Source organism: Myotis lucifugus, unplaced genomic scaffold (assembly GCF_000147115.1).
Source record: "Myotis lucifugus unplaced genomic scaffold, Myoluc2.0 scaffold_141, whole genome shotgun sequence".
NCBI classification, from domain to species: domain Eukaryota; kingdom Metazoa; phylum Chordata; class Mammalia; order Chiroptera; family Vespertilionidae; genus Myotis; species Myotis lucifugus.
This window is the reverse complement of record NW_005871189.1, coordinates 2364074-2384835: the sequence shown is the minus strand read 5'-3', so window position 1 is coordinate 2384835 and position 20762 is coordinate 2364074. Positions and strand designations below refer to the sequence as shown.

General features: G+C 38.6%; 1 pseudogene across 1 annotated transcript; it reads right to left on the bottom strand.

The window, feature by feature from the left end:
* Positions 1-13132: 13132 nt before the first annotated feature.
* Positions 13133-13749, bottom strand: LOC102432750 (annotated as a pseudogene). The gene has a single exon (XR_330221.3). The product of XR_330221.3 is annotated as a 60S ribosomal protein L9 pseudogene (transcript).
* Positions 13750-20762: the final 7013 nt, after the last annotated feature.

Below are 20762 nucleotides of genomic sequence, written 5' to 3'. Positions count from 1 at the left end.
CGACTTATCACTGCGCCTATGTCCTAGATCATGTCTTGCAGATGGTGCTTGTTCTCTAGAGAAAACACTGGAGGTGGTGAGCAGTGATAAGTTGCTGGCATATTTTGAAGGCAGATTAAAAAGACTGGCGGCTATTTACTTTTTAAAAAGAGAAATCAAGGATAAATCCTAAGTATTTTATCTCAGTAACTAGGAGAATTTTATGGAGTCATTCATTCACTTAGATGAGAAAGACTAAGAGAAAAATGTTTGTGGGAGAAACTATTTTGGATATGTTAAGTTTGAGAAGCCTGTTAGATATCTAAGATGAGACATGAAGCAGACAATTAAAATTTAAGTCTGGATCTCAGTAAAGAGTTAAGGCTGGAGTAACAGGTTTGGGAGTCTTCAACACTAACATGGTATTTAAAGCCATTAAACTAGATGAGATCATGCGGGGGGGGCGGGGGGGAGCGGGAGATGGGGGAAAGTAGATGGAGTCTGTTAAGGGACTGTGAGTAAGTCATGCACCTTCAGCTTTTAAGGATTGAAAGTCAAAGGTTGCAGCAAAGAAGATTTGGCAGAGACTAACATTAGAGAGGGGTTCTATTCCACGAGCTCCTGCTCAGGGACAAGGGGAAGAAGAAATAAGCAGTGGAGAGAGAGACATGAGAAAGATAAATGTGCTGAAGTGATCTGCACCCAGGGATTGTACACTATGCTCTCTGGGGAGATACCTTAGGGCAACCACTGTTAACATGTTCTAACTTTGCGAGGCCCTTTGGTAGGAACTCAAGTCTAACACAGTAGAATGTTGGTGTTGAAATTGGCATCTGTCCTGTGCCTTACCCTGAGCAGAGAAACCCTATTTACAATTTATCCATTCAACAAAATCTATCCAGCATGTACTGTTCATTGGGCACTAGACCAGGCACATAGGTACAAACATTAAGATAATCTCTTGAGAGAGATAGACAAGTAAACATATAATGACAATTCAGTACAATAAATGATAAAATAATAAATAATATTTACTCAGTGCTGCTATGCATCCTCATGTACTATTCTAAGTGCTTTACATATAATAATATTTTATACTTATAAAAACTCAATGAGTTTCAAATATGATGCTGGGACAACTAGATATCCATATACAAAAGAATAAAATTGAACCCTTCATCACACCAAACAAAAATGAACTCAAAGTGCATTATAGATAGAAATATAAGAGCTAAAACTATGAAACTTTTCAAGATAAACATAAGAGTAAATCTTCAGCCCAGTCAGTGTGGCTCAGTTGGTTGAGCATCGTCCCATGCACCAGGAGGTCACTGGTTCAATTCCTGGTCAGGGTACATGCCCAGGTTGTGAGCTCTATCCCCAGGAGGAAGTGTTCAGGAGGCAGCCGATCGGTGATGTTTCTCTCTCATCTATGTTTCTATCTCTCTATTCCTCTCCTTTCCTCTTTCTCTAAAAATTAACAAAAAAAAATTTTAAAAGGAAAGAAAACAAAGGACAGCCACATAATGGGAGAAAATATTTGCAAATCATATATCTGACAAGGAAGTTGCATCCAGAATATACAAAGAACTTACAACTCAGCAATAAAAAGACAAGTAATTCAATTTAAAAATAGGTGGAGGATTTGAATAGACATTTCTCCAAAGATGATATGCAAAAGGCCAATAAGCACACTAAAAGATGTTCCACATTATTAGTCATTACAAAAATGAAAATCAAAACCATGAAATACCACTTCACATGCATTAGGGTGGTTAAAAGCAAAAAGAAAAGAAAAAATAGATAATAACAACTGTTGATGAGAGGGGAAAACCGAAACCTCATACCTTACGGTGGGATTGCAAAAAATGATACTGCTTCTTTGGAAAATTGCTTGGGTGCAGTTCCTCAAAATGTTAAACATTGTTACCATATGATCCATAAATTTCATTCTACACCCAAGAAAAATGAAAATGTATGTCCAAACAGAATCTTGTACATAAATGTTCATAACAGCATTATTCACAACTAGAGGCCCAGTGCACGGATTCATGCACAGGTGGGGTCCCTCAGCATGGCCAGCATCCTCTCACAATCCGGGACCCCTCAGGGGATGTAGCAGTGCCGAAGCAGCAGGCAGCCCGGGAGGAGCCCCAGCTGGGGCCAGGCGCAGCTCCACTGCCACTCATCCTAGCTCCACTGCACCTGCCGCCACCACCACCCCCCCTACCACACCCCCCACCCATAGCACTGACACGGAGGCTGTCATGAGTCCAGATTCTGGCTGAGCGGCACTCCCGCTGTGGAGCACACTGACCACCAGGGGGCAGCTCCTGTGTTAAGTGTCTGCCCCCTGCTGGTCAGTGATCATCATAGCAACCAGTCAACTGGTCGTTCCGGGTCATTTGGTCATAATGGTCACTTAGGCTTTTATATATATAGATAGCCCTCAAATGGAAACAGCTCAAATATATGTCAACTGATGAATGAATAAACAAAATGTGCTATGTCAATTAAGTAGAATTATTATTTAGCAGTAATTGTATGGCATATAAATTATGAGTTAATAAAGCTGTTTATAAAAAATGATGGACATATCCAAAAACCAAAGGAAGCCTGCTTCTAAAGAGTCCTATTGATCCAATTTGGGAAAATTTGAGCTTTGAAATTAAAAATAATGCAAGAAAAAAAGAAATCCAATGAGATAGGTACTGTTGTTATCTTTGTTTTACAAATGAGAAAATTCAGGTGCATGAGAAGTAACTTCTCATAGTTATACCTATAATAGGTGGCAGAACTAGGATTTAGTTAGGCATTCTAGCTTTAAAACATGTATTCTTCATCTACAATATCCTATCCATATATGTCAATCCCATAACTAACATCATACTCAATGGTGAAACACCAAAAACCTTTCCTTTTCTAAGATCAGAAATAAGACAAGGATGCCCACTCTCACCACTTTTATTCAATGTAGTATTGGAAGTCCATATCAATCAGGGGAGAGAGAGAGAGAGAGAGAGAGAGAGAGAGAGAGAGAGAGAGAGAGAGAGAGAAGGAAAGAAGGAGGGAAAGAGAGAAGGAGAGGAGAGAAGGAAGGAAAGAGGGAGAGGGAGAGGGAGGAAGAAAGAGAGGAAGGAAGGGAAAGAAAGGAAAGGAAAGGAAAGGAAAGGAAAGGAAAGGAAAGGGGAAAGGGAAAAGGGAAAAGGGAAAAGGAAAAGAAAGACCATACAAACTGGGAAGGAAGAAGTAATATTGTCTGTGTTTACAGATAACACATTTTCTTTTTTTTTCTTTTTTTTAAATATATGATTTTTTACAGAGAGGAAGGGAGAGAGAAACATCGATCAGCTGCCTCCTGCACACTCCCACTGGGGATGTGCCCGAAACAAAGGCACATGCCTTGACCGGAATCGAACCTGGGACCCTTCAGTCTGCAGGGCCGATGCTCTATCCACTGAGCCAAACCGGCTAGGGCCAGATAACACATTTTCTATAGAAAACCCTAAAGACACCACCAAAAGACTAAAAACAAATTCAGTAAAGTTACAGAATACAAAATCAATATACAAAAATCACTAATAATGAAGTATCTGAAAAAGAAATTAAGATAATGCTATTTACAATAGCATCAAAAACAATAAAACATTTAGAAATAAATTTACTCAAGGATGTAAAGGATCTGACACTGCAAACTACAAAACACTGATGAAAGAAATTGAAGACACAAATAAATGAAAAGATCTATTCAAAGATTATGGATTGGGTGAATTATTATTGTTTAAAATATCCACACTGCCTGGTTGAAGTGGTTCAGTTGGTTCCATGCACCGAAAGGATGCCAGTCTGATTCAGGAGCAGGGCACATGTCCAGGTTGCAGGCTCGATCCCTGGTAGGGTACATGCAGGAGCCAGACAATTGATGTTTTGTTCTCACATAAATCAATCTCTTTCTCTCTCTCTCTCTCTCTCTCTCTCTCTCTCTCTCTCTCTCTCTCGCTCTCCTTTCCCCTCTCTCTAAAAATAAATTTTTAAAAAATATTTTAAATGTCCATACCACATCCAAAATTATCTACAGATTCAATGCAATCCCTATCAAAATTCCAAAGACATTTTTTACAGAAATAGAATCCTAAAAATGCATATGGAACCACAAAAGACCATGACTAGACAAAGCAATCTTGAAAAAGAACAAAGCTGGAGGCATCACATTTCCTCATTTTACAAAGCTATAGTAATCAAAACAGTGTGGTATTGGTATAAAAATTGTCAAATTAGTGGAATAGAATTGAAAGCCCAGAAAAAAACCCATGCAATTACTTTTTGACAAATGTGCCAAGAATATGCAATGGGGAAAAGTCATGGTATTGTAAAAACTGACTTTCCACATGCAAAAGAATTAAACTGGATCCCTATCTTATACCATATGCAAAAATCAACTCAAAATAGATTAATGACTTGAAGTAAGACCTGAATCTGTAAAAACCCTACAAGAAAACTAAAGGAGTAAGATCCTTGACATTGGTTTGGCAATAGTTTTTTGGATTTGACAACAAAAGCAAAAATAAGTAATTAGGACTACCTCAAACTAAAATGTTTCTGCACAGCAAAGAACCCATATCAAAATGAATCCAAATCCATCATCAACCTATGAAATGGGGAAAAATATTCCATAAGGGGTTAATACACAAAATATTCAAAGAATTGACACAACTCAGTAGCAAGAAGGAGAAGGGGGAGGGGTAGGGAAGGGGGGATGGGGAGGGGAGAGGGAGGGAAGGGAGGGGAAGGAGGGGAAGGGGTTTGGGGGAGGGGAGGAGGAGGAGGAGGAGGAGGAGGAGGAGGAGGAGGAGGAGGAGGAGACACACAAATAATCCCATTTTAAATGGCCAGAAGACCTGAATACACATTTTTCCAAAGAAGACGGCGTACGAATGGAATCAGAGTTTGCCTCCGTTTGCACAGAATGATGATTCTGAGGTGTCGAGTGTATCAATAGTCTGTTCCTTTTTTAAAAAATATATTTTTTATTGATTTTTTTACAGAGAGGAGGGGAGAGGGATAGAGAGTTAGAAACATCGATGAGAGAGAAACATCAATCAGCTGCCTCCTGCACATCTCCTACTGGGGATGTGCCCACAACCAAGGTACATGCCCTTGACCGGAATCGAACCCGGGACCCTTCAGTCCACAGGCCGATGCTCTATCCACTGAGCCAAACTAGTTAGGGCGTGTGTTTATTATAACAGTGTTCAAACATGTACTTCCATGACAGGATGAATGGAAACAAGGGTAAATAAACATGATTATTCGATGAGAGAGAGAGAGAAAGAGAACCACTGACACTTTTGATGCAAAATAAAAGAGTCATAATAAATATTTCCAAAGTGGCAGTGTCAGTAAATATGGCCTCTGGTACAGTCTTAGCTAATATATCATTTGTCTATAGTGGTTAAAAAATAGTAAAGTCAATATACATGAAAGTATGTTCCTTGGAACATAATGTAAAAATGCAGAATAACAGTGGCTGAGAATTTGGGTGATATTGGCACATGATTCCCTCTTTGAAGAGAGGAAATGGAATATTTAAGAAGACAATCATCACAATGTAGATTGCAAAACAATGAGCCAAGATAAAAGCATTGCCTACAATAAACTGTTCAGAATCTGTCAGACTGTCCTGCTGGGTGTTGGGAGGGGAGAGCACCACTGTGGTGGAATAATTCTGAAACAACATCACCAATTTTATTGCATCCTGGTTCCATTTAAAATTACTGTGAAGATTTTATAATAAAATCCTACTTATTCAGCAAATTTATTGAATCAAATATTTTTTCTCCAAGCTCTATATATTCTTTTCATGTTTTATGCGTACTGTCCACAAAATATTTGGGTGATCTACAAAACTGCCATCTGTGGAAACAAATAAGATTTCATATGTGAAATTAAGAGTAATTTCACTCATTTTTCATCATTTTATATTTTTCATTCTTTTTCACTTATATATTTCTCAAAGTCTCTTTTAATAGTATTTGAAAGGCTTCCTAATGTTTATTACTGCAGAAAAGATAAATATTCATATTACATGGAAAAAATATAAATTTATTCTAATTTTATAAAAATTGTGTATATCTCTGAAATATCAGCATTATTTTTGTGCATGCATATATATAAATACAATTTGATGTGATAAAAAATGTCTGGAAAGAATAATGAATGTTAATGGTGATCATCTTTAGACAACGAAAGTTTGAGTGATTAAGCTTCTTTATAGCTCTATCCGGTTTGCTCAGTGGATAGAGCTTCAGCCTGCGGACCAAAGGATCCCAGGTTCAATTCCAGTCAAGGGCACATAACCTTGGTTGCAGGAGGCAACCAATCAATGAGTTTCTCTCACATCGATGTTTCTCTCTGTCTTTTCCTCTCTCTTCCACTCTTTCTAAAAATCAATGGAAAAATATCCTCAGGTGAGGATTAACAATAAATAAACAAATAAGGTTTCCTTTAAAAAAAAAAAAGATAAACTTCTTTATAATACTCTATATTTCCAAGTTTCCTGAAATAATCATCTATTATCAAAAAAGAACATTAAAGTTATAAAACCAATAAGCCATTTTTATATACTTAAGGGAGAATAAATACCTCATCTCCAACATTAACCAGTAAGATTCTGTGATTTGAGGCTAGGAAGAATTAATTTATCTGGCATGGGGCAGGGGAAGGTGGGGTGAAGAAGAGCAGGAGAGAACCAGTAATTCAAGTTGTACATTAATCTTCCAAAGACTAACTTATCACTGCTTTCCTGCAAATCTTCTATATAAATAGTGAGCATTTAACTAATTGGTCCAACTGAAATTTTCAGCACATCTCTCTGTCCACTCCTCCCTACAAACCCATACCACGGCCATCAATACTAGCACTACCATATCGTCAAAACCTGAGGATTTCAACCTCCACTCCCATCCTACAAACAAGAAAACTGAGACCCTGTAAGGGTAACTGACTCTCCCAAGTCTGTATCATACTTTCCAAGAGCCTTTATGTCATTTGGTTTAGTTCTTCTCATCATTACCAGTTTCCTGCCTTGAAGCCCTTTAATTTCCATGATCATGACCAAAATAGAAAATCTAATATTCTCTACTACCCAAATCTCTACTGCTGTATGAGGAAGGAGTATCTACAGAACACAAGTGCAGTGCATCAAAGTAGTTATTAGTGTTTGTATTAGTTAGCATAGTTAGTTAGTTAGTTAGTTAGTTAGTTATAGTATTGGGTCCTCCTTATTAGTCATTAGGAAGACTACTAGCTGTCATTAGGACTCTTGGCTAGCCCATTCTAAATACCCAGGATTTGACAGGATTTCCTAAGTCCATGGAAACCAACCACAAATTTCAAGTCAAAGCAAAAAAGAACATTAAAGTTATAAAACCAATGGTCAAAGCAAAAGAAAAGAACCTTCTTGAGGCCTTAGCAATTTCACTTCCAAGGCTGCATTACTGTTTGCTGCAGGACTGGGCTTGCCAGGAAAAACTAGTATGGAAACCATGTTGGTCTATAAAGTGTGATTCTTTCAAATGCAAGTAACAGACCCAAGTGTGCCAGTACTGCAAGCCAAAAAGAGTCCAACACAGCAACCACAGGAGGACCAGCTGAGTCCTCCTTGGGAAACCAATTCCCTTTCCAAATGTCTCTACAAGACAGAAGAACCTAAACAGAAGTTGGAATCCAAAGTTTAAATTAAGCAAAGAAATGTGTCTAAACAGCACAGTGAAGCAAAGGAAAACATCTCAAAGTTTAATTTAGTTTTACCCCAGTGGGTATGCTATTGATCTAGGACAGTGATGGTGAACCTTTTGAGCTCACTGTGTCAGCATTTTGAAAAACCCTCTTAACTCTGGTGCCGTGTCACATATAGAAATTTTTTGATATTTGCAACCATAGTAAAACAAAGACTTATATTTTTGATATTTATTTTATATATTTAAATGCCATTTAACAAAGAAAAATCAACCAAAAAAATGAGTTTGCGTGTCACCTCTGACACGCGTGTCATAGGTTTGCCATCACTGATCTAGGACAAGGACTGATTGCCCAGATCTCTGTGATGTTAAAGTCCTTCCTTCTGGCATGTTCCAATCCAGAGAGAAGCAGGGCTTGTGGGTGCCGGTGCCTGTCACTGCAACAAAGCATCATGGCTCCCCTCTGGGGAGACTCCAGAGTTCTGAAACGTTGTTCCACAAAGTAACTGTTGAATAGCCAAAAGGTGGAAGCAACCCAGTATCCACCAACAAATAAATGGATGGACAACATAGGGCATATACATACAATGGAGTATTATTCAGCCTTAATAAAGAAGACAATTCTGACATATGCTACAACATAGATGAAATATGAAGACATTATACTAAGTGAATTAAGCCAGTCACAAAAGGACAAATATTGTATGGTTCTCCTTATGGGAGGTAGCTAGAATAGTCAAATTCAGAGACAGGAAGTGGAATGATGGTTGCCAGGGGCTGGGAGAGGCAGGGGAAATGAGTTGTTTAATGCAGTCTTAGTCAGGGAGGATTAAAACATTCTGGAGATGGATGGTGGTTATGGCTGCATACCAATGGGAATGTACTTAATGCCACAGGAGTATACAATTAAACATGGTTAAAATTGTAATTTTATGTTATATGTGTTTTACCATGATAAAAAAAATCATCTCAAAGAATATTTTCTTGACACACTATGAAGTCTTAATCTTTTAATAACATGCTTCAATTTCAGACATCATTCTTAGTCTACTAGAAATGTTATTATTTTACAGAGCAAAGACTGTCTTTTCAGCCCCCACATCTCCCACATAAAGGGTGCTCAACAAATATTTGTTGAGTGAATGAGCTTGGATGCTTTTCCTTTTTAAAATAATTTTTATGTGTCACCCTTCTACAAACTGCATTACTGACATATTTTGCTACAGATGCTTTCAATATTTGGCTATTTGAGGAGACTGAGTTAGCAAGATTTTACATAAATACTATGATAACAGAAGCAGGAACGTTTGTGTCTAGTTCAGAAATGCTGAGAGAAAACAAGCCTTTGTGCATACAAAGATGCTTGCATTCTTACTGGTTGAAGCCCTGATAAATCTGGTCTTGATACTAAAGGTTGATGCTGATTTTCCCCAAAAATGACAAACTGGTAAAAACTCAACAACAATAATACATGTAACAAAAAATGTCAGACATATATAAAGTAAAATATAATGTTTTTGACTCACATAATACAGTCATTGGCTTTAACTTGAGAAATGCAGCTTTCCCCCAGCTTCATAATAGATTTCTCTATTACAATATAGAGGAGATAGACTCTAAGTGCTTTCTAATTCTAAATCTTTGGGCCAGCTATTATCCTTCTCCATTTGAAACTTTCCAGCAATAAAGACAAGAGTCGCCTTGAATCTGATCCCTACTAGATTGAATGGATTCTACTTTTGGTGTTCACTTAAATGACAGTGCTCCCAAGGAGTCTCTCCATAGGGTAAGAAGCCACCAACATCAAAAAATCAAGTCTAATTCCTTATTTTATGAAAACGATAGTGCCCCCTGGAGGCAGAAATCCATGTTCCTCAAATTCTGCACTTGAGAGATAATAATCTGATGACAATGGAGTAGTTTCACGTTTTAAAAAATCGCCTTCAGCAAAATAGAGAATAAATAATATTATGTAAACATTGTATCTTAGTTTATTCAACCTCTTGATTTAAAAAAGTGTAATTTTGCTGAAAGAAAACAAAAGTCCTCAAAAAAAATTGCTATAAGCCATAGTTCTCTGCCATCCCAGTCTTGGGTTTCCATAGCTATAGTGCAGGACAAGAATTATTTATAGTTAAAAGACATGTCAGTTAGCTCAGCTTACTAAAGTTCAAAATGCATTTGGCTGCCCACTGCTAAAGCCTAGTTTAAAAAGCTGTTATCTGTTACCAACGCTAACCATCCAAACAATTTGAACTTGGATTCATTATAATCCTGTGACCGAATCAACCCCAAGAAGCAGCCACCAGAAGCCACTTCCTGGCGCTCTTCCTGCTTCACAATTCTGACCTGGTTTCGAAGGTTCAGTTCCCCTCACAAGTCTCCTCCCATGCAAGCCTTTGTTCTTGCGACTTTTTTAAATCTCAAGATTATCCCCCTTCACTTATGTGAATCACTCAAGAATGGCCATAGATACAGGCCAAAAATCTACAGGAATTCAGAAAAGGAGGCCATCGGTAACATTAAGAAATGTCGAAACAGATTTGTGAAACAAACAGAGTGTTGTGAAAGATAGATGGAAATTCCCAGTATCACAAATGTGAGATATATCAAATTTACAGCCAAACATTATACATAGCTAATGCTAGACAACTGTGTCTAATTTTCATTTTAGAATTATCTCAGTACCAAAGTCAATGATGAATGATTATACTTGATTCATGGTCACGTCTACTCATCACTGTTTTCTATTCCTCTAACTGGTTTATGTACATTACATGCCAGATTTCTAGATGCTACTTTTATATCCCCACTGCACTTAGCAGGAAGACATGTACTTAGACTTCCATGTCTATATGTTCAATAAATTTCTGATAAATGTAAAATAAATGGCAGCAATTCCTTCTCTCTAATCACAACTGTAGAAACTGTGAAAGCTGGTTGTTATATAAGTGAACCAGCCCACATCTCTGGAGTGTTTGAATTTATGAGACTGTCAATTGATGATTCAGCTTCCAGCAGCCATAGTTACTTCTACAGGTATGTATACAATGAATTTTGGATGAATAATCTAGTTAATTATAAATAAAATAATGCATTCATGCACTCAACAAATATTTATTGAGTTCTCTTCCACTTGCCAGTAGGGAACAAAACAGACACAAATCCCTGAACTCTTGAAGTTTATATTAGAGTGAGGGGAACAAATGATACAAAATATAAATAAGTAAAATAGAGCATGATGGTGCTAAGAAGAAAACCAGGGCAGAGAATAGCAGTATGAAGAACTGCAATTTAGACTGGCAATGACAACACCTGAAAGAAGTGAGGGAGTGAACCATGCCAATATCTGGGAAAGACCATTCCAACCAGAGAGACCACCAAATGCAAAGGCTCGAGGAAGCCAAACTGGCAGGAACATGTGAGAGAAGGATGGAATAGCAGGAGATGACTTCAGAGATATAGGATGGAGGACAAAATCATAAAATCATGTAGTTCATTATGGAAACTGAGGCTTTTACCTAGGTTGAAAAGCAATGGAGAATTATGACAGAGATGTGACATGATATGACACATTTTTAAAGGATCCTGCTAGCTAACATGTTGAAAATAGAACAAAGGCAAATGAGAGTGGAAGCTGAAAAACCAATTAGGAGGCCATTGCAACAATCGAAGCCAGAGCTAATAGTGGCGGGCACCAGAGTAGTAGCAATGGTGGTGGTAATGACTGGGAGAATTACAGGTTCATTTTGAAAGTAGAATTAATAAGTCTAACCCTCATTTTTTCAAACCCTCATGTCAAAGGTTGACTTTCAATAGATTGCAGTGAAGGAATTGCTTGCTATATACAAACTGCCACCCAAAAGAAGCAGGTTATCTACAAATGATTTAGCACCAAGTTAAATGATTTGGCATCCGTGTTGCTGAGTGATTGAATGTGGGATGTAAAAAGTTTTGTCCTGAGCAATTGGAAGAATAGAGTTGTCACACTGAAACAGGAAGAACAGTGAGAGAAGCATGTTAGAGTAGAAAACTATCAGGAGTTCAGTTTTGGATACAAATTTGAAATGCCTCTTAGACATTCATGTGGATGTTTCAAGAAGGGATATACAAGTGTAAATCAGAGAAATAGTCTGAAGATTGACCACTTAGATCAAATTCTCTAGAAATGGAGCCTGTGATGGAGGTTCTTATTGCAAGTGAATTTTTAAGGAACTGCTTTTAGGAGGAACCTGTAGAAAAGAAGCTAGACCAAAAAAAGAGAGAGAGAGAGAGAGAGAAGTGGCTTGAGGATTAATCTAGATTCAGTTTGATACTGTGGGAGATCTGGAATGTAGACTGCTAAAAACCTAAACCCCTAAATTCTGTCAAATCTTCTTTACCAATAGAGACAACTCTTCCTCCCTTATGTGAGGAAGTTGGTCATCCCTTCCCTACAGAGCCTGTAACAGACTCATTGTAAGGCATTGCTGATCCTACTAATGACCCACCCACCTCCTCTCATTGCTTCTACACCTATAACCAGACTCAAGTCCCAGCAGACCCAAGAGAACACGACACAAACTGTGACCCGTGAGTAGGTCTGATACACAAATCCTAGAGGAGGACTGCTGGATCAAAGGGTGCATACATTAGTAAATTTGATGGGTACTGCCAAATTGCCTTTCACAGAGATTGTATTATTGTATACTCCCATTAGAAATATTTCCCCAATAATTTGGCAGTGTTATCAAAGTTTAGAAGTTTTGCCAAATGGGCCTGACCAGCGTGGCTCAGTGGCTGAGTGTCGACCTATGCACCAGGAAGTCACAATTCGATTCCTGGTCAAGGCACATGCCCAGGTTGTGGGCTCGATCCCCAGTGTGAGGTGTGCAGGAGGCAACCAATCAATGATTCTCATCATTGATGTTTCTATCTCTCTCTCCTTCTCTCTCTTCCTCTCTGAAATCAATAAAAATATATATTTTTTAAATAGCTTTGCCAAATGGATAGTTAAAAATGGCATCTCAGTATGGTTTTAATTTTCATTTTTCTTATTATAAATTAGGTTGATTGTCTTTCGTATGTTTAAGGACCATTTACATTTCCTTTTCTGTGAATTATATATTTGCATTATTTGCTCTTCCTCTTCTACTTTTGGGTGGTTGCTCTTTTTCCTATCATTTCTAAAAGCTCTTGATAGAGATTAAACTTTCATTATGAAGATATTTTCTCAGCTTATTACATTTTTTGTAAGTTTCTTATGAATTTTTATTATGCAGAATTTTTTTACTTTCATTGATTAATCTTTTCTGAGTTTAAAGATTTTCTACACCCCAAGGTTTTTGTTTGTTTTTTGTTTTTGTTTTATTTCAATACAAGGCTTTTATTGTACATTTTTATAGTTTCACAAACAACTGTGACAAATCATTTGGCATCTTGATGTTTCTATAGCTGGACAACTTAGATCTTATTCATCAGCCTGCTGAACTGTTCCTTTTTCAGAAACATAGATACCATCCCAAAATTTTCTGATATCCTGTTTTTAACTGTTGTGGCTTGCTGAATTTGATACAAGTTCAATGTCATTTCTTTCAAGAATCAACTCATCTTTCTGGGCTTGAGATACTGAACAAGCAATGCCTGACCTCATCCGAACTCTGCGGATGTATTTTTCTCCCAAGAAATTTCTAATTTCAACAAGAGAACCATTCTCCTGAATAATGACATTGATGGGGAAGTGAGCATACATAGACCTCATCTTGTAACGGAAGCCCAGTGTAACACCCTTGATCATGGTCTGTACATGACTACAGACAGTGCGAACTGTAGCCAGTTCCTTTCTATTTCCCCACCACTTGTCAACCCAGAGCCTCTTCTTTTTCTTTCCAAGGAGACTGAGCTCTACACTGATGTGGTTGAAGTCCCTCCGCAGGGTGCCTCTGGGGACCTTCACAATAACAGTGCATCTCTTCAGAGTGATGTCCACATTTTCTGGGCTGTCCACAGTCTGATTGCTGAGAATGGTCTTCATCCTCGCAGTAGATGCGGCAAAGAGCTACACCCCAAGGTTTTAAGAGAATCCTCATCCTCCCATTTTTTTCCAGTAATTGTACTTTTTCTTTTTTAACTTTAAAATACTGTATTTGATTTGGACTTTATACTGGTATAGAGTTTGAAGTATGGCAGCACCTTAACACTTGGAGTGCGGGTGAATTTCCCGCCAAAATATAAGATGGCTCTGTCTTTTGGTTTTGTTCCAGAATGGTCTTCATCCTCGCAGTAGATGCGGCAAAGAGCTACACCCCAAGGTTTTAAGAGAATCCTCATCCTCCCATTTTTTTCCAGTAATTGTACTTTTTCTTTTTTAACTTTAAAATACTGTATTTGATTTGGACTTTATACTGGTATAGAGTTTGAAGTATGGCAGCACCTTAATTTGTTTTTTCAGGTGGCCATCCTGTGATCTCAATACCAGTTATTAAAGGATTTATTTTTTCTGATTTGAAATATTACTTTTACACCAAATTCCCATATTATAGGTATTCACTTTCTGGACTGTCTATTCTACTGGGGTATAGTCACACACACTTTTTAAATTTTGAGGTATGATAGAACTTGTCTACCTTCATCATTTTCTTTTTTTGGCTTCTTTCAATTTCCATAATAACCTTAGAATATGTTAGTTTTATTTTTATAAGTTAAAAGAGAGGGGGGAAAGTTGGCAATGAGTTAATAGTAAAGGTTGTTTTAAGCCACTGTTAGGATAATCTGTAATACAGCAACAGTAACTGTAATACATGCATACCAGGGGCTCTTTTGCATTTCAGAGTGAGTCTTTTTTTCTGCAGAAAGTATATTTCACTGGAATTTTAGCTTTGCCCCCCTGACTCCTCTCCATACTACTTCTTTCATTTTCTCTTTGGATTCTACCTGATCTCATCTGTGATTGGCAGTGATTTCACATCATCTGAAATTTGTGGATTATCTATCTCTTACCTTCACTGAAAATGGAGTTTTTAGAGTCCTTTCCAACTTTCTTGTTGCTTCTGCGTAATATCCATGGAAAGAAGGGGATTTATGCAGTTGTGCTTATAGCAAAAGTCATTGTTTTTTAATGTGTACTTCCATAAGCAACAGTGGTGATAAGTGTCTTTTCACATTTTACTTGGTGATATCTATTATCTATTTTTCTCATATTACCACCAGTCTATTAGTTTGCTGTATTTTTCTTATTGACTTGAGGAAGCTCTTTGTATATTAAAGATACTAACTTTTATCTATTAATAAAGTTTGTAAATATTTTCTGAGTCTGTTATTTGTACTTTAAAATTGAAGAGGACTTCAGTGATTCCTACATTTATAGTATCTTTTAATTATAAAAATCAGTTTAAACTTTTTGTAGTCAAATTAGCCAATTATTTCCATTATGAGCTGATATTTCAAGTCATGCTTAAGAAGGCCTAAGAAAACAGGGCTTCTCTGGTTTGTAGGAGCTGAAGAGTATGTACATACTTTACAATTACATACTAAAAGATGGGGTAAAAGCAGTCAACATTCCTGTAAAACGTAAAGGCAGTATATCCTATATAATAAAAGGCTAATATGCAAATAGACCAAACAGCAGAACAACCGGAACAATTGAACAACCAGTCGCTATGACGGGCACTGACAACCAGGGGGGCATGTGCGGATCATTGTGGGCATTAGCCGCAGTGGGATGGTGGAGCAGGTGAGCAAGGGCACCAGACCAAGGCGGGGCACTGGTCGCTGTCATCAGGGCGATCCTTTGGTGGTTACTGAAAATTCTTTGCTCCCGCACGCCACAGTCCCGCCCAGAGCTCGCACCTGCTGTCGGCGCCGGCCCTACTCACACCCACTGCCAGCACCAGCCCCACTCACACCCGCAGCCAGCACCGGAGCTGCCACTCGCACACGCTGCCAGTGCCTGGCACCGGTCCTGATCACTCGTCACTATCAGCGGGTGCGAGCCGCGGCTGCCAGCCCTAGTAGCCCCTGAGGGCTTCTTCACCTCCCCCTGCTCCTGAGGGGAGATCGGGGCAGCAGCTGCCGCTCGAACCCGCTGATGGCGCTGGCCCCAATCGCTCTGCACCATCAGCCAGTTCAAGCTGGGCCAGAGACATCAGCACGTAGGAGCAGCGGCAGCAGGAGTGGGGCTGCCAGCAGACAGGGGACCTGGGGCCACAGTGGGAGTGGCCTAACAGGGGTGCAGAGGATGGGCTGAGACCCGCCCCTGTGCCTACCGCAGCTTCGCAGCCCACAGTTCCTTTCAAGGTGCACAAATTCGTGCACTGGGCTCCTAGTTATAGAATAAAATTGAGGGGAAACGGAATTATCAAAAAGGAAGGGCTTTTAAAAATTAAATAATATTTGCCCTAACCGGTTTGGCTCAGTGGATGGAGTGTCGGTCTGCGGACTCAAGGGTCCCAGGTTCGATTACGGTCAAGGGCATGTACCTTGGTTGCGGGCACATCCCCAGTAGGGGGTGTGCAAGAGGCAGCTGATCAATGTTTCTCTCTCATCGATGTTTCTAACTCTCTATCCCTCTCCCTTCCTCTCTGTAAAAAAAAATCAATAAAATAAATTTTTTTTAAAAATTAAATAACATTTAACTTAAATATCAGCTGTCTTTAGACTTTATCTCTCTGGAATTTATGATAAAATGTTGGCTCTAGCCCTAGCTGGTTTGGCTCAGTGGATAGATCACTGGCCTGCAGACTGAAGGGTCCCAAGTTTGATTTCAGTCAAGGGCCCATGCCCAGGTTGTGGGCTCAATCCCCAGTGGGGGGCATGCAGGAGACATCCAATCAATGATTCTCTCTCATCATTGATGTTTCAATCTCTCCCTCTCCCTGTCTCTCTGAAATCAAAAAAATATATATATTTTTTAATGTTGGTTCTAACTTTATTTTTCCAATTGCAGTACCAATATATACTTATTTACTCCCACATCAATACCACACTAAATACTATAGCACTAATGTATCCCAGTTCTATCATTCCCTAGCTATGAGATCTCGGTAGACTCCTCTAAGCCTCAGTTTCCACTTTGCAGTATTGTTTTAAGTATTAAGTATAGAAAGTATTTAAGTAAATAAATAGTTTAGCCATGCCTCACAAAAAATAGGCATTCACAAATGTTATTAATACCATCATAAAGCATGATGAAATTAGACTATAGGTAAAAATTAACAATAATAAGTTACTATGTATTTTTATTTATTTTTTATTGTTTAAAGTATTACACATATTAGTACACATATCTCCCTTTTTTTCCCCATTGACCTTCCCCCAGCCTCCCCTACCCCCTGTCGCATGCCCTCATCCCACCCCCCACCCCAGTGTATTGTGTCCATTGGTTGTGCTTATATGCATGCATACAAGTCCTTCGGTTGATCTCTTTACCTTCCTCCCCAACACTCCCCAGCCTTCCCGCTGTAATTTGACAGTCTGTTCGATGCTTTACTGCCTCTGTATCTATCTTTTTGTTCATCAGGTTATAATGTTCTTTATTTTCCATAAATGAGTGAGATCATGTGATATTTTTCTTTCATTGCCGGGCTTATTTCACTTAGCATAATGCTCTCCAGTTCCATCCATGCTGCTGCAAATGGTAAGAATTCCTTCTTTTTTATAGCAGCGTAGTATTTCATTGTGTAGATGTACCATAGTTTTCTAATCCACTCATCTGCTGATGGGCATTTAGGCTGTTTCCAAATCTTAGCTATGGTGAATTGTGCTGCTATGAACAAAGGGGTGCATATAACCTTTCTGATTGGTGTTTCTAGTTTCTTGGGATATATTCCTAGAAGTGGGATTACTGGGTCACATGGGAGTTCCATTTTTAGTTTTTTGAGGAAACTCCATACTGTTCTCCACAGTGGCTGCACCAGTCTGCATTCCCACCAGCAGTGCTCGAGGGTTCATTTTTCTCCGCATCCTCGCCAGCACTTGTCGTTTGTTGATTTGTTGATGATAGCCATTCTGACAGGTGTGAGATGGTACCTCATTGTCGTTTTGATTTGCATCTCTCAGATAATTAGTGACTTTGAGCATGTTTTCATATGTCTCTTGGCCTTCCTTCTGTCTTCTTTCGAAAAGTATCTATTTAGGTCTGTTGCCCATTTTTTTATTGGATCATTTATCTTCCTTTTATTAAGTTGTATGAGTTCCCTGTAAATGTTAGAGATTAAACCTTTAGCAGTGATAACATTTGCAAATATGTTCTCCCATACAGTGGGCTTTCTTGTTGTTTTGTTGATGGTTTCTTTTGCTGTGCAGAAGCTTTTTATTTTGATGTAGTCCCATTTGTTTATTTTCTCTTTAGTTTCCATTGCCCTAGGAGCGGTATCGGTGAAGAAATTGCTTCAGCATATGTCTGAGATTTTTGCTGCCTGTGGATTCCTCTAGTATTTTTATGGTTTCATTACTATGTATTTTTAAAATACAACAAAACCTGCTTCTCTTTTATTTTTTCATGTGTACAAGCTCCAAGGGGACATGTGGGGAAATCATTCAGAGTATGGCAGAAGTTCTGTTCTCCTAGGCCAGTGGTCGGCCAAGCACGGCTCGCAAGCCACATGCGGCTCTTTGGCCCCTTGAGTGTGGCTCTTCTACAAAATACCACATGCGGGCACGCACGTACAGTGCGATTGAAACTTCGTGGCCCATGCGCAGAAGTTTTCGGCCTGGGCGAGTCTATTTTGAAGAAGTGGTGTTAGAAGAAGTGGGGGGTGTCGGTCGGTCAGGCGAAGGGAGACGCTATGCAGCGCAGGGGAGGTGCGTGCGATTCATGCACAAGTTGAGTGAGCCAGTCAGTCAGCAGTCTCATTGTACAGTGGTTAGTGCTAGTCGCGTCTGCAAATCGCACGCGGGTGACAAAAGTACCTACTCGAAGCATAAAATTACCTGTATTTTTCCAACCAGCTGCAAATCCTACAGGTATTTTTGTCATCAATTTAAGAATTGTAATTATTTTGTGTTGGTGGCTTTATTATTATAAAATGAAACATTTTTTTAGGTGCCCTGTTTGACATGGCTACAAAGAAGAAGCAAAGAAAAACGGAAGACGAAAACCGTGAATTTAAAGTTGAATGGACCGAGACTTTTGCGTTTATTCAAAATTTAAATGGCCTTCCGACCTGTCTTATTTGTCAGGAAAAACTGGCGCATAACAAGAAATCAAATTTGGAGAGACACTTTACAACTAAACACGTGTCATTTAGTACTAAATATCCTGTCGGTGATGCAAGGAAGAAAGCAGTTGAAGAACTTCAGAAGAGTCAAGAAAAATCAAGTTCTGTATTTAATTACTGGATGCAATCTTCTAACAATGTTAACATTGCAAGTTTTGTGGTTAGTCAAGAGATTGCTAAGAGAGGAAAACCATATACAGACGGCGAATACATAAAAAGTTGTTTTATAAATGCATCCGTAGAGCTATTTCAGGATTTTAAGAACAAAGCAGATATTCTTAAAAAAATTAAAGAGTTACCATTGTCTGCTAAAACAGTGAAAGAAAGAACAGTCAAAATGTCTTCTAATATAACCAACCAGCAAGTCGAAGATCTTAAATTGGTTTCAGCTTTATCAATAGCAGTTGACGAGTCTTGTGACATAAATGATACAGCGCAAGTTTCACTTTTTGTATGATTTATTTCATCTGCAGGTCCTAAAGAAGAACTTTTAGGATTATTGCCACTCAAAGGTCAAACACGTGGAGAGGATATAGCAAATGCTGTAATTGAGTGCATTGAAAACATCATATTCCACTCGATAAAATCGTCTCAATTTCAACAGACAGGTCGAAAAGTATGACCGGCATAACAAACGGGTTTGTTGCTATTTTGAAAGAAAAAATTAATCACGAGATACTTACTTACCATTGCATCATTCATCAAGAAGCGCTTTGTGCGCAGACATTTCCAGAAGAAATTTGCAAAGTTATGGAATTGGTGATTAAGATTATCAACTCAATTATAGCTAAAGCTCTTAATCATCGCCAATTTAAAGAATTTTTAGTTGAAATGGAGGGTGAGTACGCAGATCTTCTGCTGCATAACAAGGTACATTGGTTATCAAGAGGAAACGTTTTGGAACGTTTTGCTTCCTTATTAAAAGAAATTAAAGCATTTCTCCTTGAGAAGGGTGTTCACTATCCAGAACTAATGAACGATGAATGGATCCAAAAATTTTATTTCATGGTAGACGTTACATCTCATCTAAATCAGCTTAATCGTGCCCTGACTGGTTTGGCTCAGTGGATGGAGCATCAGCCTGCGGACTGGGGGGTCCCGGGTTGGATTCAGGTCTCAGGTCGGGGGCGTGTGCCTTGGTTGCGGGCACATCCCCGGTGGGGGGTGTGCAGGAGGCAGCTGGTCGATGTTTCTCTCTTGTCGATGTTTCTGGCTCTCTGTCCCTCTCCCTCCCTCTCTGTGGGAGGTCAATAAAATATATATTATAAAAAAAATCAGCTTAATCGTAAATTACAGGGGAAAGGAAACACAGTTTTTTCGATGTTAGAAGACTTTATTTCATTTGAAAACAAATTATCTCTTTTTGCTCAAGATTTTGAAAGAGAAACTTTGATTCACTTTACAAGCCTGTTGAAACATCGCCAAGAAAATAATTCTGATATTGACATTTGCTATTTCAAAACAACACTTTTAAATATGAGGGAAGCTTTTCTCAACAGGTTTCAGGAATTCAGAAACAGCAAAGCGACGTTAGCCTTTGTTAAAAAACCTCTCAATACTACTGTAACAGAATTAAATTTTTCTCCCTTTAATATTGACATTGGCAACTTTGAAATGCAATTGCTGGATTTAAAAAACAAAGAACTGTGGAGCTCGAAATCTGAATGTCTTTGTGCTGATATAGAAATATTGGAGAAAAACAAATGTGAACTTAGTTCACAGCATAAGTGGTCTGCTTTGAAAACCTGGAGAAGGAAGATATGTTGATTTTTAACACCTGGAATAGTATTCCTGACTCATATAATCAACTGAAAAAACTAGCATTTGCTGTTCTTTCCTTATTCAGGTC